Raw genomic sequence first — 12899 nt, 5'->3', positions numbered from 1 at the left:
AAAACTTCCAACAACATCCAAAACATTGATAACACCACCGAGGAATAAAAGGAGGCTGTATCAGAATGACCTACGCCGAGGTGATATAAAGGTGAAATTAGAACCTAGCCAGGAGGCAAAGTGATCGGTAAGACCTATGCCAATTGAAGGATGAGTGGCACCAAATAATTGAATTATCGGAAAAGTTATGCCGATTAGCTGTTGCAAAATCTTATTGGAAAACCCTAAACCAGCCATTATTAAATGAAGAGAAGGGGCAAATTGGTGTTCACACGAGGAAAATCATAGGAGGATTTGAGCTGAGTAAATGCTTCTAATCTATCAAATCCATATATGATGAGTCAGTACAATGATTCTGCATAACAGTTTGAAGCTAACAGAGAGATTGAAGCAATATTAAACTACAGATAAGGCAAAACTAGCAACTATAGATCAATACTTCATATGAAAGAAAATTTGTATTTGACTACATCAATACTTAACAAACATTGTGTTAAAAAATTGGCAGCATGAAGTGTAAGAAGCATTGGTTCTTTAGAAATTGTAATGTCCACCATCCATCATCAGTACATGCAGATGAAAATGACATCTTTAAACATAAAAATATTGGTTACAAAATGACCATCAAAGGCGCTCCATGCACCTACAATGGTGAGCCATTTCTAACATAGTGTCAGCTGACACTTTTTCCTATTTACCATAACAAGATGTTTTATAACATAGTTGGTAAGTACCTAAAATAGTACTACTGCTAATTTTACAAAATTATTCCTATTGTCTACAATAGGGTCATAGAAATGCAGTTTCAAGTGACATATGCAAAACATGAAATTGTAGATAAACAACAAAACTAATTCCCAATGTATTGGAGTATGAAAACCATGTTCTCTCCAATCTCCATTACTTTGACAGCGGCTGGTGTTGAGAGCTAGTTATCATCAGAGTTGAGTAGTCTATGGAAGGGATCTAGATTCCCATTCCTCACCCCTACCCTAAACACCTCCCACGCCTCTTGAATGAAGTCCTTCCTCCTCTCTCGTATTGCCCTTTTTTGGGAAATTTCCTCGTCTTCACTATTTGACTCCTCCGATTCAGAGATGTAGTTGGTGTGGTTAAAATAGATGCTGAGGGTGCTTACCGAACAATCAAAATCCAACTCTAGAATGGAATTTGCGAGGGCCTATCCATCAGACGGGCAGACAAAGTTGTCAATCCTCTGTATGGTTGCTTCCTTTGAATCAAATATGTCAACCATAGGGCAAATGACAGCCTCATAAACAAACCCATCACAACAGTGTCAATTAGCATCCAATATACCATTAGCCACCTACCATACAACATTCTAGAGCACATCGTTTGCTTGAAATAGCCAGCTACATTGGGCCTGGATTTATTCCTCTCTACACAAGCAACTGAGACCAAAATGATGCACCATTGGTTCAGATCGACACTTCCAAGCTTAAGACTGTAATCTGAACCATTCCTTATTTAAATTTTCGGACTTTCTAGATAAGTCTAGAGACTAGAATAGGCCTGAATTCCAATCAAGGTTCATTTGAAAAGCATATCTTTATTATTATGAGAACTTGTCAAGTCCCTACTCGTACGTACTTTATCTAACCAGCCTGATACCAATCTGCCAAAGTGCATGAAAAAACATAGAGGTCTCTAGTTTGTCCTTCCACTAAGGTATGGCCTACCTCTAGCTAAAATGAAGCTCCCATTCTTGATCCACATTCACTGACATAAAGGGCGTTCCTTATACTAAAATAGCTTGTTCCACCAAATGGAAGAGATAGGGAAATTAAGACCATGCTAAGGAGATTCATCATACCAAGTGAGGTGTTACGAAACTATTTACCAAGGTTTCCAAATACCATTAAATGAGTCTATCTCTAAATTTTTTTTTACATAGTCTAACAATTAATTACAATTGTAATGTCTAATGTTGAATCTCCAAAGTTCTTGAAATAGGTAAGTTGGACACCCATTGGTGTAGGAGCACCTAGGATTTAACCATTTTTTCTGCATTTTCCACATTTTAAGGTGATGATCCATATTTTGGATTAGGTGTTTGAATAATGGAATACTCAAAGCTCCACATGTGTGTTTGATAGTCATTTGAAGGATGATTGTCACCTAGGTTGTTACTTTTCTCAAATCTGGCCTATGAGCCCTTGTAAGCCTAAAATAACATAAATTTTCATTATGATCTAAAACAACTTGTAAATCCTGACTAGGCATTTATGCATGTCCGTTTAATGTTAGGAAGTCATGCTAGGAGGTTCAGTATAAGTAAAAATGCATAAAAGGCAAAAATGCATATTTGAGCAAAAGTTGTCATTGTTGCTTGACAACGTTTTGCAACTTTTTGAGAAACTTTGCAATTTTTTACCAAATTGGTGGTTAGGAAACCAATGAAGAGTTGATTATGACCAAAAGGGCATATAAAATGCTTTGAGAATGATTCTACATGGTTTGGAACATTTGTGAGCAATTTTGAATAGATTTTGAAGACAATTTCCAGATTTTACCTTGTAATTTTGTCATTTTTGTAGCAGCAGTCTATACCAAATGGATTGACCTTGCTACTGTTCTTTCATAGTGGTTTAGTCTATGTTATTTTATTGTTCAGGAGGTGTTTTTAATTTATTTTGGTGCAGGTTTGATGTGTGTTTACAAATTTGTATTGCTCTTCACCTAAGAAAAGGTTCACGAACAGTTTGACTAACTCACGTGTTAGTCACACGCTTTAAACTGTTGATTTTGTGATAAACAGCTAGGATTGACTAACATGTCACTATCATATTGTATGAAAGGTCTATTTTGGAGCCAGAATAGAAGGGTTGTGTCTATTCTATCTCCAAAATGGACCTTTCGTACAACATGTTAGTGACAGGTTAGTCAATCGCAACTGTTTATTGCAAAATCGACGATGTAAAACGCGCGACTAACACGCATGTTGGTCAATTCGCACTGCCGCAACAATGCCTATGAATTATGAATTTTGGGTTTAATAATTTTGAGAAAATTTGATAAAAAGCCTTCATGTCTTATTGTCTCTCAAGAAAATCTATTTGTCTGTTACCTTTTTCTCCACTTAACTGGAAGGGTCTTTATGTCGTTGAAAAGGGGCCATTTGAGTTTTAAGTCTAGGCGAGTTTTATCTTTTAAGTTGGATCACTTTAATTTTCCTAAGTATAAGTATGGTTTTCTAATGTATGCATCGGGTTCTTAAAAGTTGAGAAGGTCTGTTTTGATCCAACGACGGTCGTGATACCACAATGGCAAGTTGTACATTTAATACCCATTGTGACTCAGCGACAAGCTGCTAGTGGTGGGGCCAGTTAGAGATCCAACGCTAGCACTTAAGCGTTGGTGGTTAAGTGATGAAGGGATCTTAAAGTTTGAGCGGTAAGGATTTAATCTAATGGTTTCTGCTAGACCATGATGAAGAGTTGCGAGTCCTTTTACTCTTCACGGATCAGTGACTGAATGGTGGGCCCGGAAAGTGTGAAGAGGAAAAAGCACTTTAAACTGTGGTCAGGTAGAAGGAAAATTAATGGTGGTCATGAGACCATGATGGGAATATGCAATTCCTTTTACCCATCGTGACTCAATGACCAATAGGGTCATCAGAGAATGTCATCCCACGCTACTCCGATACCTGATGGGCTAGACGGCAAAGGCGGTATCATTGGCATAACTTACTCCGATGGGGCAATACCAAAAGGTAGAAATACTAAGTCATTGGGATAACTCAAATCATCGGTGAGAGGAGTTTTGGGTTGCTCCGATACCCGATGAGGGAGACAAAGTCGAGCACAAAAGAGGAAGATAAGGTTATTGGTTTTTTTCCACCATATATATTGAAATCCTCCAATTTCTTACCGAGCCAATATAGAAACTCAATTGTGCTACAAGAATTTAATTTTATTTGTAGTCATATATATTGAAATTCTTGAGTTTGATGTTATAGAACAATTTCATGCACATACAATCAAATACACTTGTTTTTTCACCATATATAATGAAATGTTAACAACAATGTCAAAATAGGGAAGATAATTGTATCAGTTGGTGTCAACAATTTCTATTTTTGTCCGGTAAAGCTATATTTTATATTAATTCTGAAAAATGTTTATATTCTAAAAGATAAACCTCCACATCTAGTTGACTAGACCATCAAAGCCGGTATACATAACGGTCCATACATAACACATTCAAAAACATTTAAAAAAACAAACATAGTCCTTGCTTCAATAAAGGTTGTATGTGCCATCTCACTACTCCAGGTGAACAATGACCATGCCCTCTTCCACATCCAACACTTCCATGTCCCTAACTTGGTTCATTTTTGTCTCCCCTCTGGAGCCTTCACCGAACTGCACCACAAGACCCTTCTTAGTTGTTCCTCTTCCACAAGGTCGACCTTGTTGTTTTGTGCGTGCAGGAACCGTTCGTTGCACAAGTGCTCTATATTCTGACCAAGGTCCCCATTTTTCCATCTCCACACGTGCTTCCTAGATGTCGACCGTCTCAAGGTATTGAACAATACCATACATTCCAGCCTATGCTACACTTCTTCTGGCCTCTTTATCGAATGTGGTGCTCTAGAGTGAGAACAATCGCAAGGGAGGAGTAAATTCACTCACATGAATCCATGCTCCATCCACACTTTCAAAGCCATCCATGTCTCATGCCAAACCTAATAAAGCTTCCATTCTGCCTAGCCATTCCTTCTTCACACACCTATTCATGATTTCTCTGACTTTCAGAATAGGTCAAAGCTCCAAACACCATGCCATAAATAGAGACACTATGTTCGCATTCATTCTGTATTTCCATCCACCATCTACATACTCAGGTTCAAGGATCAACTTCACCACGGAAAGGAATGTGGTGTCTTCATAGATAAACAGGTTCATCAACCTATCATCATTTATTTATCCCCAAAATGCAACCTGTGTTTTGCTTGTCTCTAAAGAAAAGTTGGCCTCCATATTTGAAATCGAGATACCCGTGATTCCAAAACGGACATGCAAATCTGTTAGACTAACAACGATGTCTATAAATTATTTGAATTTTTATGAACCCATACCTTAATTTTTTAGTGCTTTCTAATAACTAAGTTCATCTACTACATGTTCCATGTTATTTTAGAATCCAAGTTTCTGCACAATAGTTTGTGGACGTTTTTGTAAACTTACACATATCCATATCATGCTATCCTACAAAGACCTTGGATTCATATGATGCACACAACTAATAAAAATTTTCTTCAACTAACAAGGCATGTTATGTACTTTCGCACATGACAACTCCAAAACGGTAGTACGAATGACGAACATGCTTGTTAGTCGCACATTTTACACTGTTGATTTTGCAATCAATGGGCAAAGATTGACTAACACAACGCTAACACGCTGTACATTAGGTGCTTCCACTCCAAAGCAGACCTTTCGTACATCGTGTTAGCAATAGGTTAGTGAATCGTAGCTGTTAATTGCAAAATCGACGGTGTAAAACACTATACTAACCCGCGTGTTAGTAAATCCGTACTTCATTTTCAAACAAAAATACATGCACGCGTGACTAACACACGTGTTAGTCAATCTATACTATCTTTTTGGAGCCAGAATAGACGCGTTCGACCGCAACTCTAAAACAAACATTTTTTTGTTATTGTAGAATATTTTTGTAATAATTAATAAATCATATTAAATTAAGAAGACCAAAAAACTTGTGTAAAATTATCTACAAATTTATATGAGTATTTCTACATATTGATTTGAATCATTTGAATATAATTTAAATATTAGTGTTATTCTATATATTTTACATATATTGTTGTCTTAGAATGAGTGGTATTAGATATACAAGCTTTTCAACCTAATTGGGTACATTTAATTGTTAATCGTAGAAGGACTAACATGCGTGTTAGTCAATCTATACGACGGAGTCTGTATGGCCACAGCTATTGCGCGACTAACATGCGTGTGACTATTCTAGTAAATCCTTACTGTGGTTTTGGAGCCAGAATAGACAAGTGCCCATCTCAGGAAGCATAATGAGAAAAGGCGCCCCCTTATGGATGAAAGAAGTTCCGTCTTGATTATGGAAGCAAAAATTACAAATAATGGAAAGTTACACTATCGGGATAAGTAACCCCGATAAAAACATGCAACAAATACTAGTTTTTGATCGATGTATCATATACCGATAACAATGCATGGAAATCCAAGGTCGGACCTATCGACATCACTCTCACCGATTAAATTATGAAGTCAATGACGGTTATATCGGAGAAGCATATACCGATAAGGCTCATCGGTATAGTGAACATAAGCGGCAAAATCATAAAATTGTCTTCCCGATAACCAATGAGGCTATCGGTAAGACTTATACCGAAAAGCGCAATCGTGAAAATGTCGCCAAATGTGAAGGTTGTAGCAAAAAGAAAGTCCGAATAGCTTCGCCTAGACATGATAGACCAAATAGATGTAGGCAATCCAACACCAATTCTAACCCTAATGCGGTAGACGCGTCTATTCTGGCTCCAAAACAATAGTACATCAAGACTAACACGCATGTTTATCACGCGTTTTACCATGTCTACTACCATGACTTTTTGGAGCCAGCAAACACGCATCCCATGCGATATCTAACCCTAATGTGAATAATTCCCCACTAAAGCAAAACAAGAATAATTTTCCACTAAAGCAAAACAAGAATAATTTCCCACTAAAGCAAAACAAGAAAATTTTCCCACTACATATAAAGAAAAATAAGAAAATTTTCCCACTACATATAAAGCAAAATAAAAAATGAAAAACAAAGATTTGAAACCCAAAATATACAAATAGGAAAAAAATGACTTGTCCACATACCTAATAACCTTAAAAAATGAAGCCTCCAACAACGCAGGCTGCCCTTCAATAATAACTCGCTGCCTCCTTCTTCAAGCCCTTCTTACCCTTCAACAATAGCAGAATACTTCAACAATAAGGACACTTTCTTTAATCATGCATTAGTCCCATTAGTCCTCCTTTTTCCCACATGAGGTAGAAAATGGCGCGAGGTATCTTGAAATCAATGTACAGGGATGTGTAGTATGGTTTACCTAACACGCGTGTTAGTGACGCATTATACATCATTGATTTTTCAATGAACGATTGCGATTGTATTATTCCCATTAGTCCCCTTTTTTCCACATGAAGCAGAAAATGGCGTGAGGTATTATGAAAACAAAGGTACAAGAACACGTAGTATGGTTTGCCTAACACTCATGTTAGTGGCTTGTTGTACATCATCAATTTTTCAATGAATGATTGTGATTGACTAAGGACTAAGCCACTTGTCACTAACACATATGAGAGGTTTTGGAGGGAGCCAATGCATTTTGGAAGCCCGTGCCCTCTTTTTCCCACCGTTTTGCTGTCCGAACACGGTCATCTACAATTACCGTGGTTGTTTGTTTTTCATGGCTTTTAATGTGTGTGTTATGCACAACACACCGCCGCAACCTGCGACCCAGGATCTACCTTCCTCTGACATGTCCACGTAGTTTCGCGTGGGCCCCAACATTTGAAACCGACGAGTCCAGGACAAGTCCATGTCATTTTCTGTAGGTCCAGCGGTTGCGCCAAATTGGCATGGTATGCATGTCTTGAACATGCATGTCGATGCATGTTGTTGGTATGACAGGTCACTTTTGGAACCAGAATAGACGCATCCATTTTTTGAAGAGGGGTTTCTTAAAGTTATCACTGTCCCCAACCTAAAAATAAGAATGTTATTGGAACTAAGTGGGTTTTTTGAAATAAAATGAATGAGAATGGTCAAGTTATAAGAAACAAAGCTAGACTGGTTTGTAAAGGTTATTCTCAAAAGGAAGGAATTGATTATGGTGAGACTTTTGCACCTTTAGCTAGAATTGAAGCTGTTAGACTATTTCTTGCCTATACAGCATATAACAACTATAAGGTTTATCAAATAGATGTTAAATGTGCATTTTTGAATGGTGAGCTTGAAGAGGAGGTATACATTGAACATCTTGATGGTTTTTCACTAACAGATGATAAGGATATGGTTTGTAGGTTAAAGAAAGAATTATATGGATTGAAACAAGACCCTAGAGCTTGGTATGCAAGGTTGGATAAATATCTTTTGAAACTTGGTTTTACTAAAGGCAGTGCTGACAGTAATTTGTATTACAAAATTACTGATGATGATATTCTAATTATTGAAGTATTTATTGTTGATATCATTTTTGGAGGAGAAGATAAATTGTGCTTGGAATTTGCTAACAACATGAAGAGTGAATTTGAAATGTCCATGATTGGTGAAATGAAATTTTTCTTAGGTTTGCAGATTACTCAAACTGATAAAGAAATCTTTATTTGTCAAACAGAGTATATGAGGGAATCGTTAAGTTTGGTATGGATAATTCCAAATTGGTAAGTACTCCTATGGTGACAAGTGAGAAATTATCTATCAAAGATACATCTACACCGATAAATCCAACAAGGTATAAGTTTATGATTGGTGGCTTGTTATATCTAACTTGGGCTAGACCAAATATTATGAATGTTGTGAGTATTGTTTCAAGAGATCAAAGTAATCCTAAAGAAAATCATGAGTGTGCAATAAAGAGGATATTCCGGTATCTAGAAGGAACAACTGAGTATGGCTTATGGTATTCTAGAGATGATAACTTCACTTTGTGTGCATATACAGATTCAGATTGGGTAGGAGATATTGATGATAGGAAGAGCGCTTCTGGTGGAGATTTCTTTCTTGGAAAGAAATAAGTTTCATGGATAAGCAAAAAATAGTCATGCATTTCTTTATCTACTTCAGAAGCTGAATATGTTGCAGCAACAACTAATTGTACTCAAGTCCTGTGGATGAAGAAAATGTTGAAGGATACCAGGGTAAATTGTAGTGAGCCGATAGTTATCTACTGTGATAACTCTGTAGCTATTGACATGTCTAAGAATCCAGTATTTCACTCTAAGACTAAGTATATATCAATAAAGTATAACTTTCTGAAGGATAAAGTAGAAGAAAAGGAAGTCAAATTGGTTTATGTGAACACTAAAGAGCAATTGCAAATATATTCACTAAACCACTGGCTAAGGAATCATTTGAGTATTTGAGAGATAGGTTAGGGGTTTCTGCCCCTCTGACAGAGACTTGATTGATGCACTTTGGCATTAGTCCGACATGTATTATCAGAGTTACTATTTATTTCGGTACAAATGAGTGGTGCTACTACTCAGGAGGAGTAGTTAGCTTTGAGTTTCAGGGAATTACATTATTGCTTTGATATTTTTGTTATATCTTTGGCATTGATGTCAAAGGGGTAGAGATATTGATGTAAAAAATAAGAAAAACAGAGTTGTATACATTAGGGGGAGAGATATATGTGTAATTCAAAACTTTACAGAGATATTCAAAGGGGGAGTTTGTTGGTTGTCTTCCATTGGGGGAGACTTGTTTGGCATTTTTTTTGGTACTTAGATGTTTTTCACATCCAATGTTGCCATCAATGCCAAAGGGGGAGATTGTTGGCATTTTGGAGGAATTGATTATGTGTTGCATGAATGTTTTGTCATTGATGTCAACACCAGCTGTTATGGTTGGTTACCAAGAGACAGGTTTTGGTTACTGACAGAAGATCTAGTGTTACCGACATAAGAGACTATGTGTTGGACACTTCCGACATGATTGGATCTATGGAATGGGTCAATGCAAGAAGCCGAGTCCACTTTTTGGCCAAAAAGTGGAAGTGTTTTCCCTGATTTTCAAGTTTTGTCTCGTTGAGCTTAAATTTTGAAACACTTGGAGATTGAATCTTGGAAAAAGTCAGTAATATAAAAGATAGCCTTCTGAGTCTACTTTCCAAATATATAATTTATTTTAATACCCACATAATAAAAAATAACTTTTTGAATGGAGTTATAAACACTATGTGTTGGATTTTGCCAAGATCAAGAAGTCATTGAAATGTACAAGATAGAGACATAATATGGGACAAGAATAAACTGTATTCTCATCAATAGAAAATGATCAATAATTTGTTGTTTTATACAATGTAGATGAGCCTGCTTATATAGGCAAGGCTAGGGATATGTATGAGCACACAAACATGACATGTGGCTCAATAAGAAACAAGGGTAGGTAGGAAATAGGTGTGGGTAGGTAGGAGAAATAATATAATATTCCACATGAGGTGGATCACCCACCGAAGGTGGAATTATCACTCCACAATAAGTGGATATGATAGTGTAATAACAAGATCAACACCATAAGAGGTGGAATTTCTCCTACACACACTATCCCAATGTGGCACAAACACCCAAGTGTCTCATATCCAAACTACTATGAAATGCATTATCCTAAGTAAACTTAAGTAAGTGTAATAATATCCATGATGAATAATTATTTACACCAACACCCCCCCTTAAGTGCAACTTAGGGGAATGCACTTAAGTCTACAATGCAACTAAGCAATGCAAGATGGGTCCCGACTACGAGGCCATGTTAGGTACCCATGCACAAATGCAAATGCATGCAAACCAATGCAATGAAATCTCTCACAAAGTGGGGAAAGAGAGAAAAACCCAATGGGAAAAAACCCTCCCCCAAAAAGAGAGATGAAAGCTATACAAGAGAACTCTCATAGAAGTATGTGAGGAACAAAACCCCATGTAGGAAAAAGTCCCCCCCATATGAGAGAAGAAGAGAAGTCAAACTGTGATCATCCCTCAATGAAGAATCTGCACCAATGATAGAAGCTCGATGTATGAAGAAACTGCTCCATGAACGTCGAACAACATTACTCCCCTTAGGAAGAAACAAAACTAAAGGTGTATCCATAAAGTCTCCCAATCATGAAGGGAAGATGTATGAAGAAAACTCATGATGAAAGGAATCTCTGAAAACTGCTCAAGTGTCCCCATGTCGATGCTGAAAGATACCCCTTCCAAAGCTGGTAAACTGTGCCATACTGCTGAAAAAGGAACTCCAACATCTAGTGAAGATGGATGTAGAACAATGTCCAAAGACTCATGTGTCTCCTCAGAGAATAAAGAGACCTCCTCCAACTGCTGTACATAAGTATCCACAATCATGTCAACCTCGAAAGAATGATCATGTAGAGAATGAACAAGAGGGTCAGAGTGTGCCCTCGCAACAATCGAAGAAGGATCACCTTCATCAAAGAGAAGATGAATGTCATCAATGATGTCTCCCAAATCTGCAATGTAGGATTCCACAAGCAAACCTGCAATGTCTGTCATGTAATCATCCCATGAATCTGAAGCTGGAAGATAATGTATATCCTGCTGCACTGAATCACATGAAGGCAAAACTATCGCACTATCTGCATCATCAGGTGCAATAGGTGATGTGATATCAATATGAGAAGATGAAGTACAAGACTCAAGAACTGGGTTACATGTGAGAATCCCCATGTTCAAGTGTCCAAAGTTCTCCTCAAAATCTGAATCATCACAATAAGTGTGATCATCATGTGTAAAATCATCAAATGTGAAATCATCATCATCAACAAAATCTGAAAAGGAGTATAACCGAGATGCATGATCAACCACCCCAGTTGCAATGATAGCTCTAGTCTCCATGTCTCTAATGAAAACTGAGTCAGGTGTGAACTCCACAACTCTCTTAGTTGCGCCATGTGTGATTTGATAGATAGAAAGGAGATTGTTTGTCAAGTGGGGTACACACAACACATCATTGAAGGAGTTATCCCCAATGTCAATAGATCCTTTCCCAATCACATCCATGTATGTATGATTGCCCATCAAAATCTGAGGCATGGTGCAAGGTTCAAATGTAGAGAACATAGATTGTGAAGATGCCATATGATGAGAAGCCCCTGAATCTAGAAGCCATCTCTTTGAAGTATGATTTGTTGTAGCACATAGAGCTTGTCCTTTTCTTGTTCCAAAAGAGTGAGTCTTTCCACTTGTAGAAGCCATGAATGCTTGCCCTTTTCCTTTTGAATGTGAGGAAGTGGAAGTTGATGAATCATCCTTCTTGTAGACTTTAGGCAAATCAATGTTATGCTTTTTGATGATATGTGTAAGCTCATCAATCTTCTTAGTATGGCAACCATGTTCCTCATGACCAATCTTTTTACAATAAGCACAAGTAGGTCTCTCTCTCTTTGGTGAATTATCTTTCTTGGAAGAAGATGAATCTCGTTGTTGTGGAGAAGATTGTGCTTTTTCCTTAGGCTTTGATTGCCATTTCTTCTTGTTTGAGTTGTCCTTTCCTTGATTTCCTTTGTTCCCTTGATTTGCCACTAATGCTTGAGACTTAGAAGAAGTCTTAAGAATGCCCATGCTTATCAACTTAGTTTGTTCCATCATCAACATTTCATTGAAAGCATCAAATGTAGGCATTTTGTAGCTTGAACCCATTGTCATTCTATGAGTTTGGAAACTAGAAACAAATGCTGCATATTCTTGTGGAAGCTTGCCTATCAAGTTGAATATCAATTGAGTATCCTTCTTATCAATGCCACAATCTTTGAGTTGTGCCCTCAACTCATTTGCCTTAGTGACATAATCTTGTATAGTATCAAAGTTCTTGGGATCTAACATGGTGAGATCACTATCAATTTGATATCCCCTAATCTCATCAACTTGACCATACAAGTCTTGAAACTTTTGCCAAGCATCCTTGATTAGAGTACATTTCTCAATATGAAAAATGAGATCCTTTGATACATACTTTCTTAAGGTACCAATTGCCATGATATTTTTAGTGAGCCAATCTAAGTGACCAACTGGATCAGCCTTAGGATCAGCTGGAGCAACAATAGTTCCATCAATGTAATGAGTGAGTCCTTTTTCCATAAGTTTACT

Source organism: Cryptomeria japonica, chromosome 4, assembly GCF_030272615.1.
Source record: "Cryptomeria japonica chromosome 4, Sugi_1.0, whole genome shotgun sequence".
NCBI classification, from domain to species: Eukaryota; Viridiplantae; Streptophyta; class Pinopsida; order Cupressales; family Cupressaceae; genus Cryptomeria; species Cryptomeria japonica.
This window is presented reverse-complemented; position numbering follows the sequence as displayed.